A 13,608-nucleotide genomic window follows, 5' to 3' on the forward strand; every position below is an offset into this window, starting at 1 on the left:
AATGATGGAAATGGAAACCCAGAAATAGCTGAATAATCAAAGAAAGGAAATAACCTACTCACTGGCCTGCTGTCAAAAGGGACTGAATTTGTCACACCTCTTCCCCCATTCCTCATCTAGTTTAATGTCTGCCTCCCCCTGTAGACTGTAAGCTTCCTGGGGGCAGGGATCGCATCTACCAACTCTGTTGTACTGTACTTTCCCAAGTACTTAGTTCAGTGCTGCTGCACACAGTAAGTGCTCAATGAATACCACTGACTGATGAGCTAGTTAGATTAGGAAATCCACTTGGATCAGTGGGATTTGCTTTGATCATTGATACTTTAGGTGTTTGATGCCAACTTCTGTAAAGATGCATTCGCTCTTTTATAAATAAAAATTTGGATGTAGAGAAAGCAGAATATATTAAAATTGGATGTAACTACAACATCCTTGGACAATCATTACAAATAGGAAGGGAATAATCTACTTTGGAAACTTCCAAAATAGCACTTTTAAACTGTTTCTTTGCCCTCTGACAGGTGACTCCTGAGGGACAAATATGATGATAGTATAGAACAATTGTAAAAGGTCACTATGCTTGAGGTCAAATCAATTTCCATCATTTTTTTTAATGATCACAAGATATTTTAGTCTTTTTTTGAATCATTATACAGTACTTTCAAACAGATAACAATAATTGTGCGTTTGTTAAGTGCTTACTAGGTGCCACGCACTGCACTGGGGAAGATCCAAGATAATCAGGTCAGATACAGTCTGTGTCCCACAAAGAGCTCACAGTTTTTTTTTAAATGGTATCTGTTAAGCACTTACTATGCGCCAGGCACTGTACTACATACAAGATAATCAGGTTGGATGAAGTCCATGACCCACAAGGGGCTCACAGTTTTAATCCCATTTTACAGTTGAGGTAACCAAGGCACAGAGAAGTTAAGTGACTTGCCCAAGGTGAAATAGCGGACAAATGGCAGAGCCGGGATTAGAATCCAGGTCCTCTGACTCCCAGGCTTGTGCTCTTTCCACTAGGTCAAGCTGCTTCTCAATCTAAGTAGAAGAGGGAACGGGTATTGAATCCCCCTTTTACAGATGAGGTAACTGAGGCACAGAGAAGTTGAGTAATTTGCCCAGAGTCACATGGCAGGCACATGGAGGAGCTGGGACTAGAACCCAGGTCCTCTGACTCTCAGGCCTGTGCTCTTTCCACTAGGTCGTGCTGCTCCTGTGTAGTATCAGGCGAAACACTAGTTTACAACCACGGATAATTCATTCAATCATTCATTCAATCAATTTATTGAGCGCTTACTGTGTGCAGAGCACTGTACCAAGCGCTTGGAAAGTACAAATCGGCAACATATAGAGATGGTCCCTACCCAACAACGGGCTCACAGTCTAGAAGGGGGAGAGCATCCAAGGTGAGGGTGGATATTAAGCGGCAATAGCTATTGCCAGAATCATACTCATAGACGACATACCAACAATTCTTCTTTGCTCAAAATTCAGCATTACAACACATTAAACGTGTAATAACCAAATGTCTATGTAAATATATGAGACGCTAAGTTATTAGTAACAGAACAAAATTAGCTTTGCTGGTTTTGTCGTCTCAGTTACTTAGCAACCGACATCAAGGCAAGAATTAAATTAAGCTATTAAAACAGGGTACTTAAAAGTAATCTTCTGAAGTTTAGCAGGACAGCTGCTCCACATTGTCCTTTGGCAATTGGGAGATAATAGTACAAATAAAAGTTCAGCTGTGTGTATCATTTTACTGTTGTATGCCCAGAGAAGTAGTAAATCCAGCAGATAAGTATTTAAAGCAAAGCATACATTCCCCCTTTTTCTGTACCCCTACAGAAGCCATCTGGAAAAGCTTTGGGTGGGGATAAGTGACAGAAAGGCATAAACTTTCCAAACAAATAACTTTGGGATTTCTAAAACTTCACCATATGTCACACTTTGTTAGAACAGTATTTACTGAGTGTCTACTGAATGTGATGTACTGCACTAAGTGCTTGGAAAATACTATAGAAACATCAAGAATAAAAATCAAGGCAGACAGATTGGACAAATAACTTAGGATGCCACAGGTAATGTCAGATCTATTATATCAGGTAGGCACGAACTGTCTTTTGAATAATGAATTTTTAAAGAAGAAAAGGAAAAGTGATGGAAGAGAAAGTCCACCTTTCAGGTGGAGAAGCAGCACGAGTGGCCACGGAGATAGAATGTGGAATGGTGTTTGTGGGATCAAGAGTTGTTGGAGCACTCTGGATGAAAGGCAACATTTAAGAAGTAAGAGACTTATTGGAGAAGTTTGGCAGAATGAGCATGCAAACACCCATGGGAGGATAGTGTTTGTACATCACAGCTTAATCACATTGTTTAAGACCTGACAGTTGTATTTGGAAGTGAAGTGGAATTTTCAATGGGAAATGTCCCCATTTCATTTTGACTCTGGACTCTAAGCTGTAGACTGAAAGCTTCTTGTAGGCACGGAACGTTCTACCAACTCTGTTCTACTGTACTCTCCCAAGCGCTTAGTACAGTGCTCTGCCCACATAAGCACTCAATGAATACCACTGATTGATAATAATAATAAAAATGAGCATTCATTAAGTGCTTACTATATGCCAAACACTGTACTAAGCCCTGGGGTAGATAAGGGATAATCAGGTCCCTCATGAGGCTCACAGAGTAAGTACCAGGGAGAACAGGTATTGAATCCCCATTGGAGATGAGGGAACTGAGGCACAGAGAAGTTGAATGACTTGCCCAAGATGCTGCAGCAGGTAAGCGACAGGCCCAGGATGACTCACAGGCCTGTGCTCGCTAGGCCATGCTGCTTCCCTTGTTTCTGATAAAATGAGAAATCTTCACCTGAGATGTAGGAAAGAAAATCGGTCGATTATATTTACTGAGTGCTTACTTAGTGCAGAGCACTGAACTAAGCACCTGGGAAAGTACAATATAAAAGAGTGGTTAGACACGTTCCCTGCCCGTGATGAGCAGTAAAATGCCTGCTTACTTGTACCTGTTTTATCTTGTTGTCTGTCTCCCCTCTTCTAGACTGTGAGCCCGTTGTTGGGTAGGGATTGTCCCTGTTGCTGATTTGTACTTTCCAAGTGCTTAGTACAGTGCTCTGCACACAGTAAGCGCTCAATAAATATGATTGAATGAATGAGCTTACAGTCTAGGGGTGGGGAGACTCACCCCCTGGAAGCACCCTCTTCTGAAGTTCATTCTGCTACAGAACCCCTAATCTGAACACCTACCTACAGAACACACATTTCTGTCATCTATAGAGCTTGTTCGTCAATATTTCTAGGGGTCAAATAAGCAGAATCACATTTCACAGCCTATCATCAATCAATATGCTAAACCTTCATTTACATGTAATTCGTATTGAGCACTTACTGTGTGCAGGGCACTGTACTAAGTGCTATATTTGCTATGGTTATCGAATATGGTTCACAATTAACATGAATAACAGCTAGCTGGAAGGAGAGGCAGCATAGAAGAAAACCTAACACACTGGATCAGACACTTTCAAATATATAGTCAATCAATCAATCATATTTATTGAGCGGTTACTGTGTGCAGAGCACTGTCCTAAGCACTTCGGAAGTACAAGTTGGCAACATATAGAGACAGTCCCTACCCAACAGTGGGCTCACAGTCTAAAAAGGGGAGACAGAGAACAAAACCAAACATACTAATAAAATAAAATAGAATAGATATGTACAAGTAAAATAGAGTAATAAATATGTACAAACATATATACATATATACAGGTGCTGTGGGGAAGGGAAGGAGGTAAGATGAGGAGGATGGAGAGGGGGGCGAGGGGGAGAGGAAGGAAGGGGCTCAGTCTGGGAAGGCCTCTTGGAGGAGGTGAGCTCTCAGTAGGGCCTTGAAGGGAGGAAGAGAGCTAGCTTGGCAGATGGGCAGAGGGAGGGCATTCCAGGCCCGGGGGATGACGTGGGCCGGGGGTCGATGGCGGGACAGGCGAGAATGAGGCACGGTGAGGAGATTAGCGGCAAAAGAGCGGAGGGTGCGGGGTGGGCTGTAGAAGGAGAGAAGGGAGGTGAGGTAGGAGGGGGGCGAGGTGATGGAGAGCCTTGAAGCCGAGGGTGAGGAGTTTCTGCCTGATGTGCAGATTGATTGGTAGCCACTGGAGATTTTTGAGGAGGGGAGTAACATGCCCAGAGCGTTTCTGGACAAAGACAATCCGGGCAGCAGCATGAAGTATGGGTTGAAGTGGGGAGAGACACGAGGATGGGAGATCGGAGAGAAGGCTGGTGCAGTAGTCCAGACGGGATAGGATGAGAGCTTGAACAAGCAGGGTAGCGGTCAGTTTTAACAAGATAAAAATTTCACTAGGTGAAAGCAGGTCCATAGTAGCTACTAATAGAATACTACTTTATCTGGTAAGGAAGTGGATTAGCAAAAGGCTTAACAACCAAGGGTGAGCTGAGGCTACGTCAATTAACACGAATTTGGTCAGATCTTGCATTCACTCAAATCAGAGATCAAGATTTGGTGCATGGTTTTGAGATTCCAAGAATGGAAGGCTATTCTGATGGCTCTGTGTGTTCATGAGTCTAAATAGAAATCACCAACACTCCCTATTTGGCCCTTTTATTTCTGTTGAGTAACCCACAAAGAACTATGATGTAATTTCCATTCCTTGGCTCTCAGCCTGAAGCCCTTCAGGGGATTTCCACAGCAGGACATGAGGAAGGTGAGGAGATTGGAGGAAATGGGGCAAAGAAGAGGGGGAAACATATATACGGATGGTCCTGTTTGTGCCAGTGGAGCTACTGGAAATTTACTGAACTGGTGAAATGAAAACAAAATTCTAAGCACCTATTTTTTTTTGTTTTAAGATTAAAAGAAGAATTTTACCTTTATTCTTCCTCTCCCACCGTGTAGGCCGGGCAACATGAACTGCTCAGTGTGAGAACCCTGTTAGCTCTCTGAATGCACAGACTGCAACTTATGCATCTTCTGAAATGTCTCCCAAGTGATGAGCAGGCAGGAAATGCTCAACTATTACATCTGACCAAACCTATAGCGACTGACAGTGGCCTCAAGCAATCTCCACTGATATTTTCTTTTTGTGTATTTGTTAAGCCGTTACTATGTGTCAAACACTGTTCTAAGTGCTGGAGTAGAAACAAGTTAATTAGGTTGGACACAGTCCCTGTCCCACATGAGGCTGCAGTCTAAGTAGGAGGGAAAACAGGAGAACTGAGGGATAGAGAAGTTAAGTGGGTTGCCCAAAGTCAAACAGCAAGCAATTGGCAGAGCCTGGGATTTGAACCCAGGTCCTCTAACTCCCAGGACTATGCTGCTTCTCCACATTGAGGAAAGACTGCATTCCCAAACCTTCTTCCCTCCCTCCTGGTATGTCGCCTATCCCCAAGGGCCAACCCATGGCATAGTGGGTAGAGCCCGGGCCTGGGGGTCCGAAGGACCTGGGTTCTAATCCCAGCTCCGCCCCTTGTCTTCTGTGTGACCTTGGGCAACTCACTGCACTTCTCTGTGCCTCAGTTACCTCATCTGTAAAATGGGGATTAAGACTGTGAGCCCCATGTGGGACGGTGACCGTGTCCAACCTGATCGCCTTGTATCTACCCCGGCACTTAGAAGAGTACTTGACATATTCATTCATTCATTCAATTGTATTTATTGAGCGCTTACTGTGTGCAGAGCACTGTACTAAGCGCTTGGGAAGTACACATATAGGAAGCATTTTACAAATACCACCAGCATCTCTCCAGGGGCCTTCTCTCCTCCCCTTCCTTCTAGACTGCACACTACATTAGACCAGACCCCGGCTGATACACAAGGGCACTAGCCCACAGGGATATTTTCTAGGCACCATGGCAGACCAGTCACACAGAAAATATCCTGATAGACCAGTGCAGGGGCCAATCAATAACATGCCTATTTATAATAGACTGACGCATCCTTATTAACTGCATCCACAACATTGCAACGATGAGTCGGGGTTACAGAGCTGCCAGTGGCAGGGGCAATCGTGGGGCTACATCAGCAGCAGGTAGAACAGTGCTTTGCACATAGTAAGCGCTTAATAAATGTCATTATTATTATTATTAGTGGAGCTTCCCTGCTTCCCTACTTAAACACCCCTCCCTCACCACGAGCTGGAGCACATGCCCGGAAAGAGATGAACCAGGGCCAGTCGATCCAGTGATTTCCCGGTACTGTCTTTTGAGTTAATCTGGACCTGTACGGGACTCAGTCGTATCTTTATACAGCAAGTCTTGCTTGTGAAAGAAATTTAAGAAATGAAGCTTTGTTATAACTATTACCTGAGCCCCAAGTCGGCATTTAAGACCTGAAGGGATGGCCGATCAGGGGCCTAAGTCAGAAAAGGGGTGGAGAATTTTCTCCATGAAAGCATAACAACTCTAGTAACTTTCTCTCACATACATTTCTGGCCTCATCAAGAGATGGAAAGTTTTGTGTGTTCAAAGTTTATTTTAGTCACTAGGCCAAGGAAAGGTTTCTTAGATTTGTTACAACGTTTGTGCACAGGGGATAGAGATAAACATCTATCCTGGATGCTTTAGCCAGTTCACCTGCCCAGATACAGGGACCAAGCTTAACTCTCAAGGTCACCCTCAGTTGTGGATGTCTCCTACTCTAGGAAACACCTCACGGGAGTTGGCACACAGTTTCCCACAGGGATAACTTGTAGGGACCAAGTCAGGATGAGTATTCTCCCGGGAACGGAGCTGAATTATCAGGGATGGTAGGGAAAGCAGCATGGCTTAGTGGAAAGAGCAGGGGCCTGAGAGTGAGAGAACCTGGGTTCTAATCCTAGCTCTGCCAAATGCTTGTTTTGAGACCTCGGGAAAGTCACTTAACTTCTCTATGCCTCAGTTCTGTTCTCCCTCCTACTCAGACTGTGAATCCTATGCAGGACAGGGACTGTGTCCAACCTAATTCACTTGTATCCACCCCAGCGCTTAGAACACTGTTTGACACATAGTAAGCGTTTAATAGCATAAGAAAAAAATGACAGACACAGGAATCCTCTAAGATATACCCTCAGGTGACCTTAAAAGGAAACAAATCCATTCATATACAGGAGATGTCCTAGTCATTCCTTCACAAGCCTTAGTGTCGTCAGATACAGAGCACATCTGCTTCAGAACGCTGGTAAATTCAGCCCCAACAGTCTGGAAGGGATTTATTTCAGGCTCCACTAGGTCCTGCCCATAGAGCCAATTCTGGTTTACTTTTTTTAATCAACCTGTCAAATAAGGATAGGGACTTGGAAGATAAAGTACATTTTAGCTTAGGCTGCAGGGGAACAAAAATGTAGATGATGAAAAGGAATCCAAGAAATAAGAAAAGCAAGAGTTTCTCTTAGCATACTGCTGTGCCCAGAAAAAGTACAAGAGGGGAAGGAAAAAAGGGTGGGGGTGTTGTGGGGAGGAGAAGGAGACTCGAATTTTAAAAGAACTGCCTGACCCAAATATCAACCTGACCCTGTGAGGAGTTAAACAACACTGTATAAGTTATAAATGTCTGTTTGCCTGGTAATGGTGATAAAAATCATATGAACCTCATGGGAAAAGCAGATCAAGGCAAAATAAAATGTAAAATTTTCTATTGTAGTATCTCCAGTAACTTCAATGTTTAAATGACTTTAATAACTCTGAGCATAACAAATCCAGAGGCCAATATTCCTTTGCTTTATTCTGAAAAAGTGTTTTAAGAAGGCACAACTCCTCCAAGAAACCTTCCCTAAGCCCTCCTCTCCTCTTCTCCCATTCATTCATTCAATCATATTTATTGAGTGTTTACTGAGTGCAGAGCACTGTATTAAGCGCTTGGAGAGTACAATTTGGCAACAGAGACAATCCCTACCCAACATGTCACCCTGACTTGCTCCCTTCATTCATCCTCCCTCCCAGCCCCACAGCACATATGTATATATCTGTAATTTGTTTATTCATTTATGTATATTAATGCCTGTCTCCCCCTCTAGAATATGAGCTCACTGTGGACACAGGGAATGTATCAGTTTGTTGTTGCATTGTATTCTCCCAAGTGCTTAGTACAGTGCTGTGCACACAGTAAGAACTCCATAAATATGACTGAATGAATGAATGAAGAGGCTTGTGGGGAGGACTTTGAATGAGACTATATGGTAAACAAAAATGCCCATCCTAAAATGAAATAGAAAGGATAACTGTATGACACAATTACCATCAATGGTATTTAACGAGAGCTCATTGAGTGCAGAGCACTGTATTAAGCGCTTATAACAAAAGGCACATTTTGGCAATTTCTGAAAAAGGCTCAATTGTGCAGAGTACCAAGGTTCCCCAAAGTAGGAGACCTCTCATGCTCAAAATTCAATGGGATTTCATTTAAGCGTAGGAAGCATCATATTTCCATATCACAAAACATGAAAGTCTTGAACTAACCTTAAATTTTATACAAAAGGCCCTCAACAGGATCTGAGTCCCTAGGATGAAAAGGGTTACATAAGAAGAAAAACAAAAAAAAAAAGAAGGCACTTTTAAGGATCCTCATGAAAAAGTGCTTCTAGCCTTATGGACTACAGTTACGCTATATAAGGAAAAATGTTGCTCCATCTGGGTAGATTCCAACCTTATGACTGTAAACATACTGTTCTCCAGCAAAGGGATATCATTTTTTTTTCTTTTTTTTTCTTGAGATCAACTATTTCAGAGGTGGTTTTTCAAAAGAAACAAAATACTGGTTGGGTATATTTAGCCAAACTAGCTCTTTTCCTCCCTTCAAAGTCCTACTGAGCGCTCACCTCCCTCAGAAGGCCTTCCCAGACTGAGCCCCCCCATTTTCCTCTCCTCCTCCTCCCCTCCCCATTGTACCCCCCCCACCCTACCCACTTCCCCTTCCCCATAACCACTTGTATATATTTGTACATATGTATTATTCTATTTGTACATATTTATTACTCTGTTTTCTTAATGATGTGTATACAGCTATAATTCTATTTATTCTGATGATATTGACTCCTGTCTAGTTGTTTTGCTCTATTGTCTGTCTCCCCCTTCTAGACTGTGAGCCCGCTGTTGGGTAGGGACTGTATATGTTGATGATTTGTACTTCCCAAGCACTTAGTACAGTGCTCTGTACACAGTAAGCACTCAATAAATGATTGAATGAATATATAGCCCATATTTTGCCTATATGTTTACATCCAGTCTGCATTTTTGAAGACTATGCTCCCGATGGTGAGATTCTATCCATGCACGCAGGGGTAGCTGAACAGGCTACTCCATACAGTGAGCACGAAAAGAGAGTTCCTTGATGTAGTCCTTGTAATGGTATGTGTTGAGTGTGATACACTCTCCCAGACTTAGGCAAGTATAGTATTTATTTATTTTACTTGTACATATCTATTCTATTTATTTTATTTTGTTAGTATGTTTGGTTTTGTTCTCTGTCTCCCCCTTTTAGACTGTGAGCCCACTGTTGGGTAGGGACTGTCTCTATTTGTTGCCAATTTGTACTTCCCAAGCGCTTAGTACAGTGCTCTGCACATAGTAAGCGCTCAATAAATACGATTGATGATGATGAAGTATAGCAGAACCAAAGAGCATATTTCCTGCCCTCAAGGACCTTACAATCTAACTGAGGAGCTTCGCAAGTGGCCAGGTGCTGTTTTCAAGATGGCAGGGGTGCCAGGCTGTTCATGAGAAAAAAAAAAACAAACAAAAAAAAACCAAACTGAGGGCCAGGGAGGTGAACATGCTGATACACACAGAGAGCCAGGGAGGTGGACACAAGTATACACAAGCACTCACAAAAACACAAATGGGATCAAGCAGTTGAGTGAGTAAACACACATACGCAGACACACATGCACATGAAGGGGGAAATGCAGACCCGTAGTGAGTTAAGGGGGCACACTGGGAAAGTGGTTGCATCATAGCATGGAGCCCAATCCTGGTTCAAAGTCGGAGAGACAGGAGAGAGCTGGGGCTAGGAGCTCTATGGTGGCGCCAGCTTTTTTTTTTTTTTATGGTATTTGTTAAGCACTTACTATATGCCAGGTGCTGTATTAAGCGCTGGAGTAGATAAAAAGAGAAGCAGCATGGTTAGGGGATAGAGCACAGGCCTAGGAGTCAGGAGGTCATGGGTTCTAATCCAGGCTCCGCAACTTGTCTGCTGTGTGACCTTGGGCAAATCACCTCACTTCTCTGGGCCTCAGTTTCCTCATCTGTAAAATGGGGAATGAGACTGTGAGCCCCACGTGGAACAGGGACTGTGTCCAACCCAATTTGCTTGTATCCACCCCAGCACTTAGTAAAGTGTCCAGCACATGGTAAGTGCTTAAAAAAACACAATTACTATTATTATTATCATAAAAGCTAATTAGGTTGGACACAGTCTATTTCCCACATGGGGCTGACATTCTAAACCCCCATTTCACAGATGAGGTAACTGAGGCCCAGAGAAGTTAAGTGACTTGCCCAAAGCCACACAGCAGACAGGTAGAGGAACTGGGATTAGAACCCAGGTCCTTCTGATTCCCAGGCCCGTGCTTTATCCATTAGGCCACTCTGCTTCTCTGGGCGGCTTCCAATCAGCCCCATCTTATTGAGTGGGGCAGGGCGGGCATCCCAAAAAGCAAAGGGGATAAAGCTAAGGATTTTTCCCCCATAGTCCCAATTCTGTGGGGATGATGGCCTCCACCCCCCTTATTGCCAAGGTTGATCCATTCACTCAATAGTATTTATTGAGTGCTTACTGCGTGCAGAGCACTGTACTAAGTGCTTGGAAAGTACAAAACATCAGTAAAAAGTACAATACAGGAGTTAATGCTCCTTTCCCATGGCATTCTGGTCTTCCAAAGCTTCTGCTCCAGGAGAAAGAAGTCTTTCCTGATAGCTGCAAGCCAGGCTGGTCTGTTGTCTGTTGTCCCCTGCCATATCCCATTGTTTGAGACTGTAGTTCACTATTCTCTAAAGAGTGTGGCTTGCCCTACCTGCTTGCATATACCCCCACAGCACTATTTTAACTCCTCTGTGTCTGGAGGAATACCCTATTCAAATGTATTTGCCCAATACCTTTACAGTGCCATGCATCCAATGAGACAATGAATGAATGTTGAACTTTTCACTGAGCCCACTGTTGGGTAGGGACTGTCTCTATATGTAGCCAACTTGTACTTCCCAAGCGCTTAGTACAGTGCTCTGTACACAGTAAGCGCTCAATAAATACGACTGATTGATTGATTGATCTTTTTCATTGTATTGCATGCTCCCCAGCACAGTGCTCAATAAATACCACTGAATGATTTCCCTGTCCAGAGAGCTCTTGCTCTTTGGAAAGATGGGAATATTGGGATGGGAAATAAAGACGACTGGAACAGGAACACATATTTTGAGGGGGGCACAGTGCAGGTAGACACCAGTAGAAAAGAGGTCTTAGTTCCTGTCTATGAAAGGAAAACTGGACAAGAGGAGGAGCCATATCAGACACCCACCTCCAACTGTCAGCACTACAAATGGTGGAATTGGTTAAGTGCTTATAATTGCCAAGCACTGTACTAAGCACTGGGATAGAGACAAGATAATCAGGACAAATACAGGCCCTGACCCTCATTGGGCTCCCAGTCTAAGGAGGAGAGAGAATAGGTATGTAATCCCCATTTTACAGATGAGGAAACTGAGGTACCAAAAAGTTGACCTGCCCAAGGTCACACAGCAGGCAAGTGACAGAGCTGAGATACACACACACACAAAAAGTAGGTCTTTGTTCATACTTCACTCTTCGAGCAGGAGGGCAGAGTTAATCCTCCATCATTACTCTGCAAAATGGAATTCTCCTAAAGATCAAAGAGTGATTCTACGTACAGGGTCTCAAGAAGTTTGTTATTTCAACAGTTCTAGACTTTATTCCAAATTCCTGAAGGGAACCAGTTCTTGCTCTTTTCCTCTGTGGGGTACTTAATATTGTAAATGTTTTCTTTCTGGAATAATAATTATGGTATTTACTAAATGTTTTCTAAGTGCCAATCACTGATAAATCCTGAGATGGGTACAAGATAATCAGATCAGACACAGACTCTATCCTACATAGGGTTCAGAATCTAAGTAGTAGGGAGAATCTCTCCTGAGAATCTTCTCAGGCCCCCTGTTCCTCCCCCTCCTCCTTCCCTCACCCCCAACGATCTGGCCTCCTACTTCATTAATAAAATTAAATCCATCAGGTCTGACCTCCCCAAAGTCACTCCCCCCGCTTCTCCAACCCCCCAGCTCTCAACACTCTCTGCTACTCTCTCATCCTTCCCAGCAGTATCCTCGGAGGAGCTCTCCTCCCTCCTCTCAAGTGCTACTCCAGCCACCTGTGCTTCTGACCCCATTCCCTCTCATCTCATGAAATCTCTCGCTCCGTCCCTTCTCCCCTCCTTAACTTCCATCTTCAATCACTCACTCTCCACTGGTTCCTTCCCCTCTGCCTTCAAACATGCCCATGTCTCTCCCATCCTAAAAAAACCCTCTCTTGACCCCACCTCACCTTCTAATTATCGCCCCATCTCCCTCCTACCATTCCTTTCCAAACTCCTTGAACGAGTCATCTACACACGCTGCCTCAAATTCCTCAACACCAACTCTCTCCTTGACCCCCTCCATTCTGGCTTCCGTCCCGTACATTCCACAGAAACCACCCTCTCGAAGGTCACCAATGACCTCCTGCTTGCCAAATCCAACGGCTCCTACTCTATCTTAATCCTCCTCGACCTCTCAGCTGCCTTCGACACTGTGGACCACCCCCTTCTCCTCAACACGCTATCCAACCTTGGCTTCACAGACTCCATCCTCTCCTGGTTCTCCTCTTATCTCTCCGGTCGTTCATTCTCAGTCTCTTCTGCAGGCTCCTCCTCCTCCCCCTCCTATCCCCTTACTGTGGGAGTTCCTCAAGGTTCAGTTCTTGATCCCCTTCTGTTCTAGATCTACACTCACTCCCTTGGTGACCTCATTCGCTCCCACGGCTTCAACTATCATCTCTACGCTGGTGACACCCAAATCTACACCTCTGCCCCTGCTCTCTCCCCCTCTCTGCAGGCTCGCATCTCCTCCTGCCTTCAGGACATCTCCATCTGGATGTCTGCCCGCCACCTAAAACTCAACACGTCCAAGACTGAACTCCTTGTCTTCCCTCCCAAACCCTGCCCTCTCCCTGACTTTCCCATCTCTGTTGACGGCACTACCATCCTTCCCGTCTCACAGGCCCGCAACCTTGGTGTCATCCTCGACTCCGTTCTCTCGTTCACCCCTCACATCCAAGCCGTCACCAAAACCTGCCGGTCTCAGCTCCGCAACATTGCCAAGATCTGCCCTTTCCTCTCCATCCAAACTGCTACCCTGCTCATTCAAGCTCTCATCCTATCCTGTCTGGACTACTGTATCAGCCTCCTCTCTGATCTCCCATCCTCTTGTCTCTCCCCACTTCAATCCATACTTCACGCCGCTGCCCAGATCGTCTTTGTCCAGAAACGCTCTGGGCATGTTACTCCCCTCCTCAAAAATCTCCAGTGGCTACCAATCAACCTACGCATCAGGCAGAAAC

The 13,608-nt window shown here is 44.4% G+C and overlaps 1 protein-coding gene across 5 annotated transcripts in view; it reads right to left on the minus strand.

The window, feature by feature from the left end:
• The window catches only part of ITPR1 (inositol 1,4,5-trisphosphate receptor type 1), a 346,510-nt gene that overhangs the window by 227,969 nt on the left and 104,933 nt on the right, over positions 1 to 13,608 (minus strand). The window lies entirely within an intron of this gene.

The sequence above is a fragment of the Tachyglossus aculeatus genome, chromosome X1 (genome assembly GCF_015852505.1).
Source record: "Tachyglossus aculeatus isolate mTacAcu1 chromosome X1, mTacAcu1.pri, whole genome shotgun sequence".
Taxonomy (NCBI): Eukaryota; Metazoa; Chordata; class Mammalia; order Monotremata; family Tachyglossidae; genus Tachyglossus; species Tachyglossus aculeatus.